We start from the raw sequence: 14,277 nt of genomic DNA, 5'->3' as shown, positions 1-14,277 counted from the left end.
CCATGACTAATTAATTAAAGAGAAAAAAAGACATAAAAGTCACATAACTAATTAATACATACTTTTTTATTTATAACTCAATTTAGTGTCAAGAGAAGGTATCTGCAGGATCTTTAAACAACACATAGCAGGCATGTTTCATTTGGCAACCCAACTTTATATTTCTTTTCATTAAATGCATTCTCACACAACAGCAGTAAGTGTAAAAATACAATTGTAAGGAATAGGCAGAGTGGGGGTCCAGGGGGTACTGGAACCATTAAAAAACTAAGCTTTGGTAATCAGTTAACAAAGGCATGTAAATATACTAATGGTCTTTAAAGACCTGTGGAAAACTCGGGCCGGAGATAAGACTCCAGACACTGCCCAGCCGAGGCCCCAGGAGCGCGAGCTGCACTGCAGCAGCCCGGGCTGAGACACAGGATAGGGGAGGAGGGGGGCTGAAGCCCTGGAGGCCAGGGCAGAAGTGACACTGTGAAGGCGCGACCCCCTCTGCATCACTCCACGGCCCACCTGGGGGTCGTGCCCCACAGTTTGAAGACCCCTGCCCTACAGTGTCTAAGTCAATTCTTAGGCATTGTAAGTGCAGCGCTGCCATTAAGAGTATATGGTGCAGGGAGTTTTTCATTACGAACTCCACAGTACTATAATGGCTGCACAGAAAACTTAGATGTTTGGTATCAAACTTCTCAGCGCATTAAACCCACACTGATGCCAGTGTTGGATTTAATGAAGAATTCACACGGAGGGCATCTTGGAGATGCCTCCTGAAAATGAACCTACCACTAGTGGCCAGGCTGAGTGGCTGCTTTCAGCTGCCACCACCAGACATTTTTCTGGACCCCTGGATCGAGAGCCTGCTGCTCTCGGGGGGCTGAAACAATGCACATCCTGGGACAAGGTGCCAATCCTCCTCCCCCAGGATGGGCAGGGTCCACAAAGGGGTAGCTTCAAAGGCTTGCCGTCTTTTGAGCTTCTCCTGGCATATTGCTGCTCCCAGCAACTGGTCCCCATCGGTTCTGACCCCAACTTTGGGTGGGAGAACTGGCAGGGAAAACATGTGAGGAAGGAAGGTGTGTCCATCTCTGCCAACCCCAACCCTCAGGTGGGGTAGGCGAGGTAAATCACAACTCTCAGTCCCTGCCATCTTGCAGATGGGGGACCCAGCCAACCTGAGTGAGGCATATGCCTCTCTCCCACTGGAGGGTGGCATAATGGGGGTTGTGCCCACCCCAGGGAAGAGACACATTGGTTCCAACCTTTTACCTACCTGTAACACCCCTAAAGCTAGTATTTAGGGGCACCCCTGAACCTTGCCTCCTCAGGCTAGAACCTACAGAAAGAAAAGAAGGACCAAACAGCCATGCTCAAGCTAAGAAGAGCAGGAGGCCCAGTGACTTGGCTCCAGTCCTACCGGCTTGTCCCCTCCTTGAACCTGCAAAAGCAAAACTCTGATGTTTCCAGCAGCCTCAGGTACCCAGATTTGTTCACCAACAGACTCCAGCTCTGTCAAAATCCACGAGTCTGCATCACTCCGCACACTACTCACGGCCAGAGTTCCAGTGGCCCAACACCACGAGGAGGTCACCCCGGCGATCCTGAACCGAGATCCAGTGACCCCTGACCTGCTTCAAGCCTCCAGCCGACGCCTGCAGCCTAAATCGGGAAGGTCCCCCTAACCGAGACCGGGAGCTGGTAAGAAGATCTGACTCTTAAAGGCACCCTTGCACCCGACACCCCACGGCTTTGGGTGGCCCAACCGACGGTGTCTAACCAACCCCCAGCATCCCAACTTACCTCTCTAAGTGGTGGTCACACCCAGAAGACTTCCATCCCCGAGCCTGCAGTGTGTTTACAAACCGGAGACTCCCCGTTGAAAGCTACAGGGCGCCAGACACCAAAACAGCACTCTACATCCGGACGCCCCAGTCCCGTTGAGGGTGCACCTTTTGTGGTGGCCTGAACCCCCATTTGCCCTGAGCTTAAGTCAATGAGCTTTGCTTCCACAACCTTGTGGCCTGCTCGTAAGCAGCCACCAACTGAAGGCCCCGTATTCCCCATTGGATAACATTGGGCCTCAGCACTCTGCACCCGGCCACCCTAGTGCCGCTGAGGGTGTAACAAGAGTGCATCCTTGACCATGGGGGACTCCTGAGTCTACCCCCAGACTACCAACTCCACAACGGAATACTTACTTTTGAACCGATAACCCTATCTTCCTCCATAGGATAACATTGTTTTTCTGTGAAAAGTTTTTAAGTGTGGAGTTGTAAAATCTATAAAAGTCTCTAAAACTGTAACAACATAATCAAAACGCTTTTACTTACCTGTTTTCAGGAAATGTCCCAGTTTAGTATCCAGGAATACTGCACTGTGTAAGAAAAGTAATCAACTTCACATTCTACTAAATAGTCAATCCAAAGTATATGTACAATATTTCAAAGCATTGCATTACTAGTAGTTCAACTGTAATCAAACCAAAATATATATACAACTGCAATCCAAACTGTTTACAAACTGTATTATTACTGCAATTGGTCTGAGTTCAGTCTTTGAGTGTGTACAACAAATGCTTAACACTACCCTCTGAGCCTTTGCTGCTCGCCCACACTACCACAGATAGAGAGTAAGGTGCTATCTACTTTTACCTCTGCCTACCTTTGGGGTTCCACTGGACTCTGTGCACACTATACCTCATTTTGGTATGGTATATACAGAGCCAGCTTTCTACAGGGGGGTGCAATACCATGTCCTCAGACAATACTACCACCTATTTCAAAGGCAACGATCAATCTTGGAGAGTGGAGAAGTGTGGCTCACTGGTTAGAGCAGGCAGACCATGAAGCAGAGGTTGGACCCGGGACCAGGGTTCAATTCCCGACGCGGCAGGGTCTTGAGCTCAAATGTCCATGGACTTGATAATTCTCGCTTCGGTGCCTGACCTAATCATGGGTTCACACTCTGCAACTCTGGGCATTAAGCTTGCTTAATCTCCACAACGGCCCCCTGCGGCGGGATGCCTGGCTTTCACCTTGGGGATGCTCTGTAGGGGCTATCTCACAGGGAAAAGCCAGGACGGGTTCCCAAGACAAGCGCGGAGATACCCCTTCGGGGGTCGAATCTGGCGCTATATAAGAATATAATAATAATAATAATAATAATAATCTTCTGCTACAAGGGGTTTCTTTAGAGGAGGATATAGAGGTAACACCAACAAAGGTTGAGGCAAGGGTTCTGCACTGCATAATTCCCTCTCCCCCAACAAGCAGTGACTTGCTCACCAGCCCCCCCTACCACGATCATCTAACGCCTCTCGGGGGATGTTTATACAAATCCTCCCCACTTGGCAATCTATCACCACAGACAAATGGGTGTTCGGAATTATCAAACATGGTTATTGCCTGGAGCTTACCAAAAATCCTCCAAACATACCACCACGTTCTCACAAAATGTCACCAGAACATTTAATTCTACTTCAGCCAATCTCCTCTCCAAAGGATCTTTAGAACCTGTGCCGTCACTACATCAAGGAACAGGTGTTTATCCAGTATTAGGGGTGTCTTTCATGGATTCACATGCCTGAATCATTCCCCGTCGTCGAGACGGGAGCCTCCGGTAAATAAAAAAGTAATGTCTTATAGACATACATAGAGAAAATAGGCCTAAGGGCCTCCCCTTAGTAGCCTTTCTTAGTCCTTATGTAAAAAGGACCAAACTCTCCTAGTCAGCCAATCAGCTCCGACCTCCCTCTAGAACCTTCCTGGGAGGAGCCTCAGTCCCTCAGATTTTCTACCGCACGTTGTGCTAGGGAGTCTCCTCTGAGCTCTGCTCAGATTCTGTGTATTTTTTACTTAATTTGGCTTTTCTACTATGGATTATCTTCACATACATTCTTTATCTCAAATAAAGAAGGTATAACAAGGGAAAGAACGGAAGAATTCTGTTTGGAGCCTGCACTTCTTGTTCCAAGAGGTAGCTCTGCTCTGTTCCTCACACTCACAGACCAAAAGGTATGCTGCACTTTTTCAAGTGATTTTTGAAGGAACGTGAAGAGAGGCTGTTAATATGGTTAACGCCAGAAAGGAGGTTACTATTTGCACTTCTTGTTCCAAGAGGTAGCTCTGCTCTGTTCCTCACACTCACAGACCAAAAGGTATGTTACACTTTTTCAAGTGATTTTTGAGGGGTCGTGAAGAGAGGCTGTTAATATGGTTAAGGCCGGAAAGGAGGCTATTATTTTCTCCAGTTACGGGGATGAGGTGTTGCCCTCAAAGTCTAGGAGACCTTGATAAAGAATTTCCTCAGACTCATTCCTCAGGGTACCATCCTGAGAAGGCCCTAAAAAAGACCGCTCATGGTCTTCCGGGCGCAGTCCTTCAACAATCTCCCCACTCTGTGAAAAAGGAGAGTAAAGGACTTGCCTTTGGAGAAATGTCGGATAACAATGACGACGTATGAGCCGTCTAAATCGCCTCCTCTGATCATAGGATCATTCAGAAGGGCGTCTCCTACCCGAAGTACAGCCTAAGGAGCCATCGATGTCAAAAACATCATCATTGCTACCACAGCCTCTGCGTCTATATGGCTCATCTACAATGCTTGTCTAAGCGTCGACGATGAGAGTGTCGACGGCGACGACAGCGTCGACAATGACGTCGACGACGAGGGAAGACCGTCGACGACGAGACCGTCGACGGCGGTACTATCGACGACGAGACCGTCGACGACGAGACCGTCGGCGGCAAGGCTGTCGACGACGAGGCCGTCGACGACGAGGCCGTCGCCGTCGACGACGAGGCCGTCGCCGTCGACGACGAGACCGTCGACGTCGGACACGCAACCATCGACGACAACCTCTAGGAATATCGATTATGGCTTCATCTACATGGCTGTTCCTCTACGACGGCGTGTCTACGGCCTGCCTACGGTTTCAAGGATGGCCTCATCTACGAAGGCGCATCTTCGTGGGCGCGTCGCGGCCTGTCTACAGCGTCGACAAGGGCATAGTCTACGAGGGCCTAGTCTACGACGCCCTAGTGTTCGATGGCCTAGTTTACAATGGCCTACTCTACGATGGCCTACTCTATAGTCTACGATGGCCTAGTCTAATGGCCTGCTCTACGAAGGCCTAGTGAGCGATGGCCTAGTCGTCTACGAAGGCCTAGTGCTCGGTGGCCTCGTCTACGACGACCTAGTCTAAGATGGCCTAGTCTCTGACGGCCTCATCTACAAAGGCTAGTCTAAAGAGTCGACTGCTCGCCTACGATGGCCTGTCTATGGTATCGACGATAGCCTCATCTACGTAGGCTCATCTTCGAGGACTCATCTACGGCGGCATAGTCATGGACGACATCGTCTATGACAACCTGTCTAGTCGACCTGGGCCTTCTCTAAGATGGCCTAGTCTAAGACGGCCTCATCTACGCGGGCCTAGCCTACTAGGGCCTCGTCTACGATGGCCTAGCCTACGAGGGACTTGTCTACGATAGCCTTGTCTAGGATGGTCTTGTCTATGATGACCGCATTTACGACGGCCTCAGCTACGAAGGCTAGTCTTCGACGGCGTCGTCGCCCTTATCTACGACGGAGCATATATGCAGTCGTCTACGACGGCCTCATCTAGGACTGCTCGTCTACGACGACATAGTCTCTGACGGAGATCTCGTCGACGGACTCGCAACGAAGGGGAAATCCGCCAATTCTGTACTCTCTTCTAAAGGGGGTATGGTCATCTATGACTGCTCGTCTGCGATGGCATAGTCTATGACGGCAACCTCGTCGACGAATTCATCGACGGAGGAAATCCACCAATTCTGGAATCTCTTCTAAGGTGGTATGGAGAACTACTCAACGTTTTCAGACCTCGATGACCTCTCGAGCAGGCCTGCTTCTTGTACGTCTCCAGAGACACCTTCAAGAAGGCTGTGAGGTCAATACTGGTTATAAATTACCTATAGTCGGAAAAGGTACGGGTCAGGTAGTACCCCTCCTCTGTATCACTAGTGAACCCTCACACCGGCGTGTTTAACAGGAACTTTCTATGCCGGACTCCGTAGTGACACGGGCGGCCTAGAAAAACTCCGGGGATCCTTCGGCCCCGAGGTCACCTCCTCCTGATACGGAGGATTTAAGAGGGGACAACCTTAGGAACAGGTTTTCCTCAGTGACCGTTCTAGCGCTCCTGGTACGCTAGCATGGACAATTGTGGCCTCACTGACCCCATACCAGTCGGAATTGCCAGGCTCATCCGAAGTGGAAGTAAAATGGAATCCGCTACATGGTGAAGCATCGGCGTTAAACTATGGACTGCGCGAAGAACATCGCTATGACAGGGTTCCGCCAGTTGGCTGAAACAGCAGTCTCGCGGATCCAAGGAGGGCCCTTTCCGTCCTGAGGTGCAAACGACGGTTGTGGTCAGGCCATATGAGGGCCAGTCACTATATGCACGATTAGTTAACGAGGCAGACAATGCGAGAACTTTGAACACTCTTCAGTATATGAACCAGTCCTTTAGTGCAAAAGGATGAAGAAGAAGGTCTTCCCACAAAGGACGTTATCAATTCCAATCTTCCTGCTCTTCAGGCCAGAGTAGACCGCAAGGCCTTCAGTCGCCAGCAATAGCAAAACAAGCACCCCTCTTCTGAGAACTTGTCTTCTCAGGGAACGGACAGCGGAGATATCAAAAGGTACAGCTGCATCTACGTCTGGGTTATACTGTAGAAAGGAGCTATAGCGAGAATTCCTCCTCCTCAAAGGAGCTATAGCGAGAGTACCTCCTCCTCATAAGGAAAAAGGGTTTTTTGTTCCCGCTTCCCTTTTTTATATCCAGAAAAAGATAAGAGGTGGAGACCAACCTGGGGCTTCAGAGACTTCAACACACTCCTACAAGAGACAGTTGTTTCGCATGGCAATCCATGAGGTCCTGCAAACAGGACGTTTAACTCCATATCCCACTTCACAGAAATCGCTAAAAATACTTACGATTTGCAGTAGTGGCCGGACATTTGCAGTTTCGCGTTCTGCCTTTCGGGCTAAAGTCTGCGCCACACATACTCACGAAATACCGTTCCCTGGGGGCGACATTACTAGGACACCAGGTCCTTCGGTTTCTGAATGACTGCCTGGTCAAGGCTTCATCCTTGCAAGACGGTCCAGGTCTACCAACGCCTGCTTGCAGTTTTCAATGCTTGGATCTCATCCTCAATCAGGAAAAATCGGTCCTGGAACCTTCTCACTACATCAGTTTCCTAGGTACTTCAGTTTCCTAGGTATACACTGGACACACGGTCACCACAAGCATTCCCATCGGTGAGGGATCGTGTATCCCCCTCGCTCTCAACTACGAACGAGACCTCTACAAGAGGCGCTATCGAAACGGTGGTTACATTCCACAGGGTCATCTTGCCACATAAAAGATACTCCGCACATGGCCGGAATCCTACAATGGGGAATACCCTCTCAAACACTGTCTCAAGGCTGGTCACTCCTACTTCCGGCGGTTCCTCACGTTGTCACATAAGGTGGACGGTGGTCTCCTATGGAGAAGACACTACATATCAATCGGACTAACCTGCTGGCGGCCTTCCTGGCCCTTCAAGCTTGCCTACCAAGAATAAGACGAACAATGGGCTCACCAATGCGTTCAGCAGGCAGAAACCATTGTAACAGAGAGCTGGACCAACACATCATTGGCCACATCTTCTCCGGATGAAGCACGCCGCACATGGATCTAATTGCGACGTCAATGTACGCCGAATGCCCACACTTCGGAAATTGGCTGGGGAATGCATCTCCAACCGCATGGCGCACTGTTTTTGCGTGGGCATTCCACCATTCCCGATGCTCCCATTGTCCTCAAGACAAGAATGGTGGAGCCTTGTATTCTGGATTTACTAGCCCCAATTGGGCCGAGGCGACATTGGTTCACAGAACTCCGCCGCCTATTGTATTCTGGATTTACTAGCCCCAATTGGGCCGAGGCGACATTGGTTCACAGAACTCCGCCGCCTATCCCTGGAGCCGCCGATCCACCGGCGGCAGTATCTATCTCTGCTTACTATGAACGATAAGGCAGTTCAACATCAGGGTATGTAGTCTCTCAGGTTGGTCGCCTGGCCCCTGAGTTCAAAGTTCCACAATCGGAATGATCCACATGACTGTAGACATTCTTACCAGAGCAAGTGCGGATAGCACATAAACATATTCCCGGAAAGGGAAGCGCTTTGTGTCTGGGGCGTAGCCGCGGAAAATTGCTTTTCCCCACATCACTGGTGCAAATATTGCCTTATCGATTACATCTACCACAGTCGGACCTAACCCACTCCTCCATTACAGTACCCTTAACAGCGTCATCTCGTTATATAAGAATTCCAAAGAGCCCATGGCTCTGGTCAAGCGGGTTGATTAAGCAAGTTCTAAAACGATTATATAGATCTTTCCCGACAGTAAGGAGGTTGCCACCTCCTGGCATCTCAAGGGGGTTCTTAACATGCTCATGAATTATCCGTTTGAACCAGTACACGGAGCTGACCCAAAGTATGTCTCGGGGAAAATCCACACTAAGGGTCAGAGAGCTACTGACGGTTTTCTATCCAGAAGAGTGAGCGAGCTTCAAGCTCTGTCCATTCAGGAACCATACATGCACTTCAGGAATGATGGCGTGGTGCTGAGTCCGAACCCAATAAATTCGTTCCAAAAAGTGCCTTCAGACTTTCATCTCAATGAGCCAGTAATCCTTCAAACTTTCTTTGCGAACCTTTCCACCACAGCAGAATGGGCTCTACATTCTTTAAATCTCAAAGATGGCTCAGGTTCTACCTAGATAACTCTAAGACTTCAGATACTCTTCACAACTGTTTGTGGCATACAGCAGGCCAAGAATGGGCCTGTCCCTCACGAAACTAAGCATCTCAAGATGGATCTCATCAGCGATTGCATTCTACCACGACCAGGCCGGACGGCCTTTAACTGATCAGGTCACTGCACATTCTATCAGGGCGTGGTCCACGTCAGCAACACTCTTCGCGTCACTGCACATTCCACCAGGGCAATGTCCACGTCAGCAGCTCTCTTCGCGGAGGTGCCAATATTGGACATTTGCAGAGCGGCGACCTGGAAGTCACCGCACACTTTCTCCAGACAGTACTGCCTGGATTTCGAACTTCAGAAAGACGCGGCAGCGGGTCCAGCGGGGCTTCGCCATCTCTTTCAGTGAGGTGAGCCTTCCTACATCCCGCCGTCCAGGTATGCACATTCCTTGCTCTTGTGATACTATATGTGATAATATATGCATTGTCTAACATGACTGCAGAGCTGATTTACATCGCAAATGTGCATATCTGATTGCTAACTATTCTGATTCAGGCATGTGAATCCATGAAAGACACCCCTAATACTGGATAAGAAATGCGTTACTTACCTGTAACAGCAGTTATCCAGTATTGGTGTCTTTCATGGATTCACATGCAACCCTCCCGCCTCCCCGGGAAGGACTCACATCCCTCTCTAACAACATTACGCCTACCTAGCTGGGTGCGTACGAAAATCTGAGGGACTGAGGCTCCTCCCAGGAAGGTTCTAGAGGGAGGTCGGAGCTGATTGGCTGACTAGGAGAGTTTGGTCCTTTTTACATAAGGACTAAGAAAGGCTACTAAGGGGAGGCCCTTAGGCCTATTTTCTCTATGTATGTCTATAAGACATTACTTTTTTATTTACCGGAGGCCCCCGTCTCGACGACGGGGAATGATTCAGGCATGTGAATCCATGAAAGACACCAATACTGGATAACTGCTGTTACAGGTAAGTAACGCATTTCGTACTCCCGGTACTTTCTCATCCCCAAAAAGGACGGCTCTTTGAGACCTATTCTGTATCTCAGAGACTAAACCTCTACATACTGTCAGAGCATTTCCACATGGTAACACTTCAACAAGTGCTCCAGCTTCAACAGCAGGGCGATTTTATGTCTACTGTAGATTTAAAAGAGACGCATATTTCCATATTCCAATTCATCCCGCTCATCACAAATACCTAAGATTAATCATAGCGGGTCACCATTACCAATTCAAAGGGCTACCGTTTGGAGTCACCACTGCTCCCAGGGTATTAACCAAATGCCTGGTAGTAGTCGCAGCACATCTGTGAAGACAACACATCCATGTCTTCCCGTACCTGGACGATTGGCTCATCAAAGCCGGTACTTACTAAATGTCTTAACAACAAACTCAAACCACTATTCACTTATTTCACCAACTAGGGTTTACAGTGAATGCGTTGAAGTCTCATCTACAGCCTTCCAACATGCACATTTATCTGGAAGCCACAATAGACGCTCACAAAGCTCTAACCTCTCCCAATACAGCCAGCATTCATTGTATTCAGTCCCTTCTTACTCAGTTTCAGCCCAACCAATCATTGCCAGCAAGAGTCTTTATGCAACTGCTAGCCTTGATGGTGTCTTGCATTACAAATGTTCCCCATGCAAGACTTCACATGCGTCTCCTTCAAGAATGCTTAGCAAGTCAGTGGAACCAGTCGCAGGGTCAATTAACCGATCTAGTGTTGACCCTGCTCCACAGACTGTGCTAAAAGCAAACGCATTGCTCACTGGTTGGGGCGCTCACCTACAAAGTCACACAATCCAAGAATTATGGACTCTAAAGTACAGGAGCCTTCATATCAATCACCTAGAGCTACTTGCAGTGTTTCTAGCGCTCAAAACCTTTTAAACTCACCTAATACACAAAACTGTCCTAGTTCGCACAGACAACATGACAGCAATGTATTGCATACAAAAACGCGGGGTAGTGGGGGGACACTATCCAACTGTCGTTCCTAGCACAAACCATTTGGAAATGGGCCATACATCACAAAATGTATCTCCTAGCAGAACACCTTCCAGGAGTAAACAATCAAATTGCAGACCTCAGCAGACAGAGGCATGAAAATCACAAGTGGGCACTTTGTCCCCAAATCCTTCTTCCCTACTTTCAGGAATGGGGGTTTCCTCACATAGCAAAACCAAAGGGGATGATGGAAGGAGTGTTTGAGCAATGCAAACACTCACCCCCAGTCAACTGATCTGGGTTTAATCCATCATACTTCTTTAGCTCACTCCGCCACCCCAGTTCAGACATGGCCATATGCAAATCAGTCTGACCCTGTGCCTCATGGGAACAGTCCAGCCCGAACTGCCAAGCCATGTCTTCCCTGAACCAGAAACAAGCATCCTTGGACCGGTTTCGGGTTCATAACCCTCTTCAGCTAGGCTATCTTGAATCCAGTGGCAAAGTGAGGAAGGGACCCACGTCTGGGCATACCCTGCCAACTTAGGGCGAACAAAGCAAAACCAAAGGGGATGATGGACGGAGCGTTTGAGCAATGCAAACACTCACCCCCAGTGATCTGGGTTTAATCCATCATCGTTCTTTAGCTCACTTCGCCACCCCGGTTCAGACATGGCCATATGCAAATCATTCTGACCCTGTGCCTCATGGGAACAGTCCAGCCCGAACTGCTAAGCCATGTCTTCCCTGGACCGGAAACAAGCATCCTGGGACCAGTTTCGGGTTCATAACCCTCTACAGTCAGGCTATCTTGAATCCAGTGGCAAAGTGAGCACGTCTGGGCATACCCTGCCAAGCTGTATGAACATCCTAAAGGAGGCTAGGAGACTTACTACTAGGGCGTGTTATGCAGTGAAATGGAAACGTTTCTTTAAATACTGTAACAATATCAATCCCTTTGATGCTTCAGTACAAAACATCATATGTTATCTTGTACACGTGCAGCAATCTGGATTAATTTATACATCCATTAGATTGCATTTAGAAGCAGTAGCTGCACACTTACAAACCAGACAACACTTCTCTCTTTTCAGAGTATCAGTGATTAAAGCCTTTATGGAGGGATTAAAAAGAGTGATACCACAATGAGTCACACCTTCACAAGTATGGAACTTAAACATCGTCCTTCCAAGGCTAATGGGTCCACCTTGTGAACCAATTCACAGGTGTCAATTACAATTCCTCTCATGGAAGGTTGCTTTTCTTATTGCAATCACTACCCTAAGGAGAGTTGGCGAACTCCAGGCACTATCTATCCAAGAACCTTTCTTTTTACTTCACAAAGACAAGGTGGTTCTTTGATTCAATCCCAAATTTCTACCTAAAGTGGTTTCTGCTTTTCACATCAATCAATCTGTTGAGCTACCTGTGTTCTTTCCTGGACCTGATTTTGTAGCAGAACGAGCTCTACACGCACTAGATGTTAAAAGAGCTCTACTGTATTATGTAGAAAGAACAAAAGATATTTTTAAAACAAAACTACTTTTTGTTGCTTTTGCGTCACCACACAAAGGCAATCTCATCTCCAAATCAGGCATTGCACGATTAATTAATTAATTGTGGGTTTGTAATGCGCTAGAATCGACTCCCGAAGGAGTATCTCTGCGCAGTAAACCGCTGGGGAACCCGTCCTGGCTTTCCCTGTGAGATGGTCCCTACTGGGTATCTCCAAGGTGAAACCAGACATCCCCGGCGTATGTGGGGGGCCGTTGTGGAGATGAGGCAAGCTAATGCCCAGAGTTGCAGAGTGTGATCCCTAGTTAGAGTAGGCACCGAGATGAGAATTATCGAGTCCGCTGACCCTGGTCCACGACCCTGCCGCGTCGGGAATTGAACCCTGGTCCCGGGCCGTCCTCTGCTCTCGGGTCTGCCGCCTCTAACCAGTGAGCCACACCACTCCACCGATGGATCGTGAAATGTGAAAGCTAAAAGAACCTTGACAATACACCCTAGAGCATATTCCACACCCAAATAGTGGCTACTATGGCCTTCTTAGGGAATATTCCCTTAGCTCACATCTGTAAGGCAGTAACATGGTGTTCGAGGCATGTGGGCTGCTGAATTCATATCTTGGCATAGATCGCCGCCTAGTGTTGGGTCCGGATGATTGCACTTTGTTGTCTTGGAAGAGTCTTCGAAGTATCATGAGATAGGTGACTCCTCCCTTGGACTACAGTGCGCATGGGCATCTTCTCCATCCTCAGATTGTTTTTTTCCGCCATTGGGTTTGGATGCTAACTCCTATACTCCAACTTTGGAATCAAAAACAAAACTTTTCTAAAGGCCAAAAGGCCTTCGATTCGACGGTATTGTTCTCGCTCGGTACCTCTCGACTCGATCCAGCCTTCCATCTCGAATCGGTCGTCGACGCGGGCCGTTGGGCCATTTCGACGCCACGTGAGTCGACCGTCAATGGAAAGAAGCCCGTTAAAAAGGTGCCCACAATGCCACTCCAAGTTCCCACATACTGATAAGCACTCAGTAAGCAACAAGTGCCTTTCCCCAGACCATAAAGAAGAAACCTGTCCAGCCTGCGCCCACTTTCGATCGAAGAAAACTATTCGGAACCGACGGGCCGCTAGGCAAGAAATGCAGCGACAGGCACCGGACCCGGACAACATCTTCGATGATGACCAGGATCTACAGGAAGCTCCAGACTCGGACCTGGAAATTGTCACCGTCGCGGACTACTCGGGACTCCGATGACGACATCCCACCGGGGCAAATCGTGAGTACCCTGCCCCCGACACCGATTACCCAGTTACCAAAGGCTCCGGTCAAGGCATCGTCAAAAGGCCTTAGCCAAGATCAGAAAAAAGTTTCGCAAGCCCCACCATCCGGCTCGGCTTCGAAAGCAAAACCTTCAGAGACCCCAGGGCCCAGTACCATCGTTCCAAAGAAGGTTCCAGAGCCAAAACAGGTTGTCGACCTGAAGGGAGTCGATCCGAGAAAGGCCGTACAGCCAAAGAGCGTTGAGCCAAAAAAGACTGTCGACCCCCCAAGAAGGCCGCCTAGCCAAAAATTGTCGACCTGAACCAGGGCACACAACCAAAGGGCGCCGAACCAAAAAAGGTCACCTACTGTTCCAAAATCCGTAGACCCGGCAAAGGGTGCCATACCGAAACCCACGCCAAAGCCGGAAAAGCCTGTCGACCCGAAGACACCGGCTCCAAAGGCACCAGTCGATCCCAAGAATACCATCGACTTGGAAAAAGACACTAATCCAAAAAAGCCAAAGTCACCAGTCGATCCGAAAAAGAACATCGACTCGGTAAAGGACACTCCTCCAAAGAAACCTACAGAGCACAAGAAACGCGTCGAACCGAAAGTTCCGGTCGACCCGAAAAAATCCGTTACTAAGCCAAAAGTCGTCAAAAAACCAAAGTCTAACACTCAACCCAGGACTGTAGAGGAAGAACTCTTCCACCCGGAT

The 14,277-nt window shown here is 49.0% G+C and overlaps 1 protein-coding gene across 7 annotated transcripts in view; it reads left to right on the top strand.

Annotated features, from left to right (window-relative positions):
- The window catches only part of TSNAX (translin associated factor X), a 937,068-nt gene that overhangs the window by 489,056 nt on the left and 433,735 nt on the right, over window positions 1-14,277 (top strand). The window lies entirely within an intron of this gene.

The sequence above is a fragment of the Lissotriton vulgaris genome, chromosome 6, assembly GCF_964263255.1.
Source record: "Lissotriton vulgaris chromosome 6, aLisVul1.2, whole genome shotgun sequence".
NCBI classification, from domain to species: domain Eukaryota; kingdom Metazoa; phylum Chordata; class Amphibia; order Caudata; family Salamandridae; genus Lissotriton; species Lissotriton vulgaris.
This window is presented reverse-complemented; position numbering and strand designations above follow the sequence as displayed.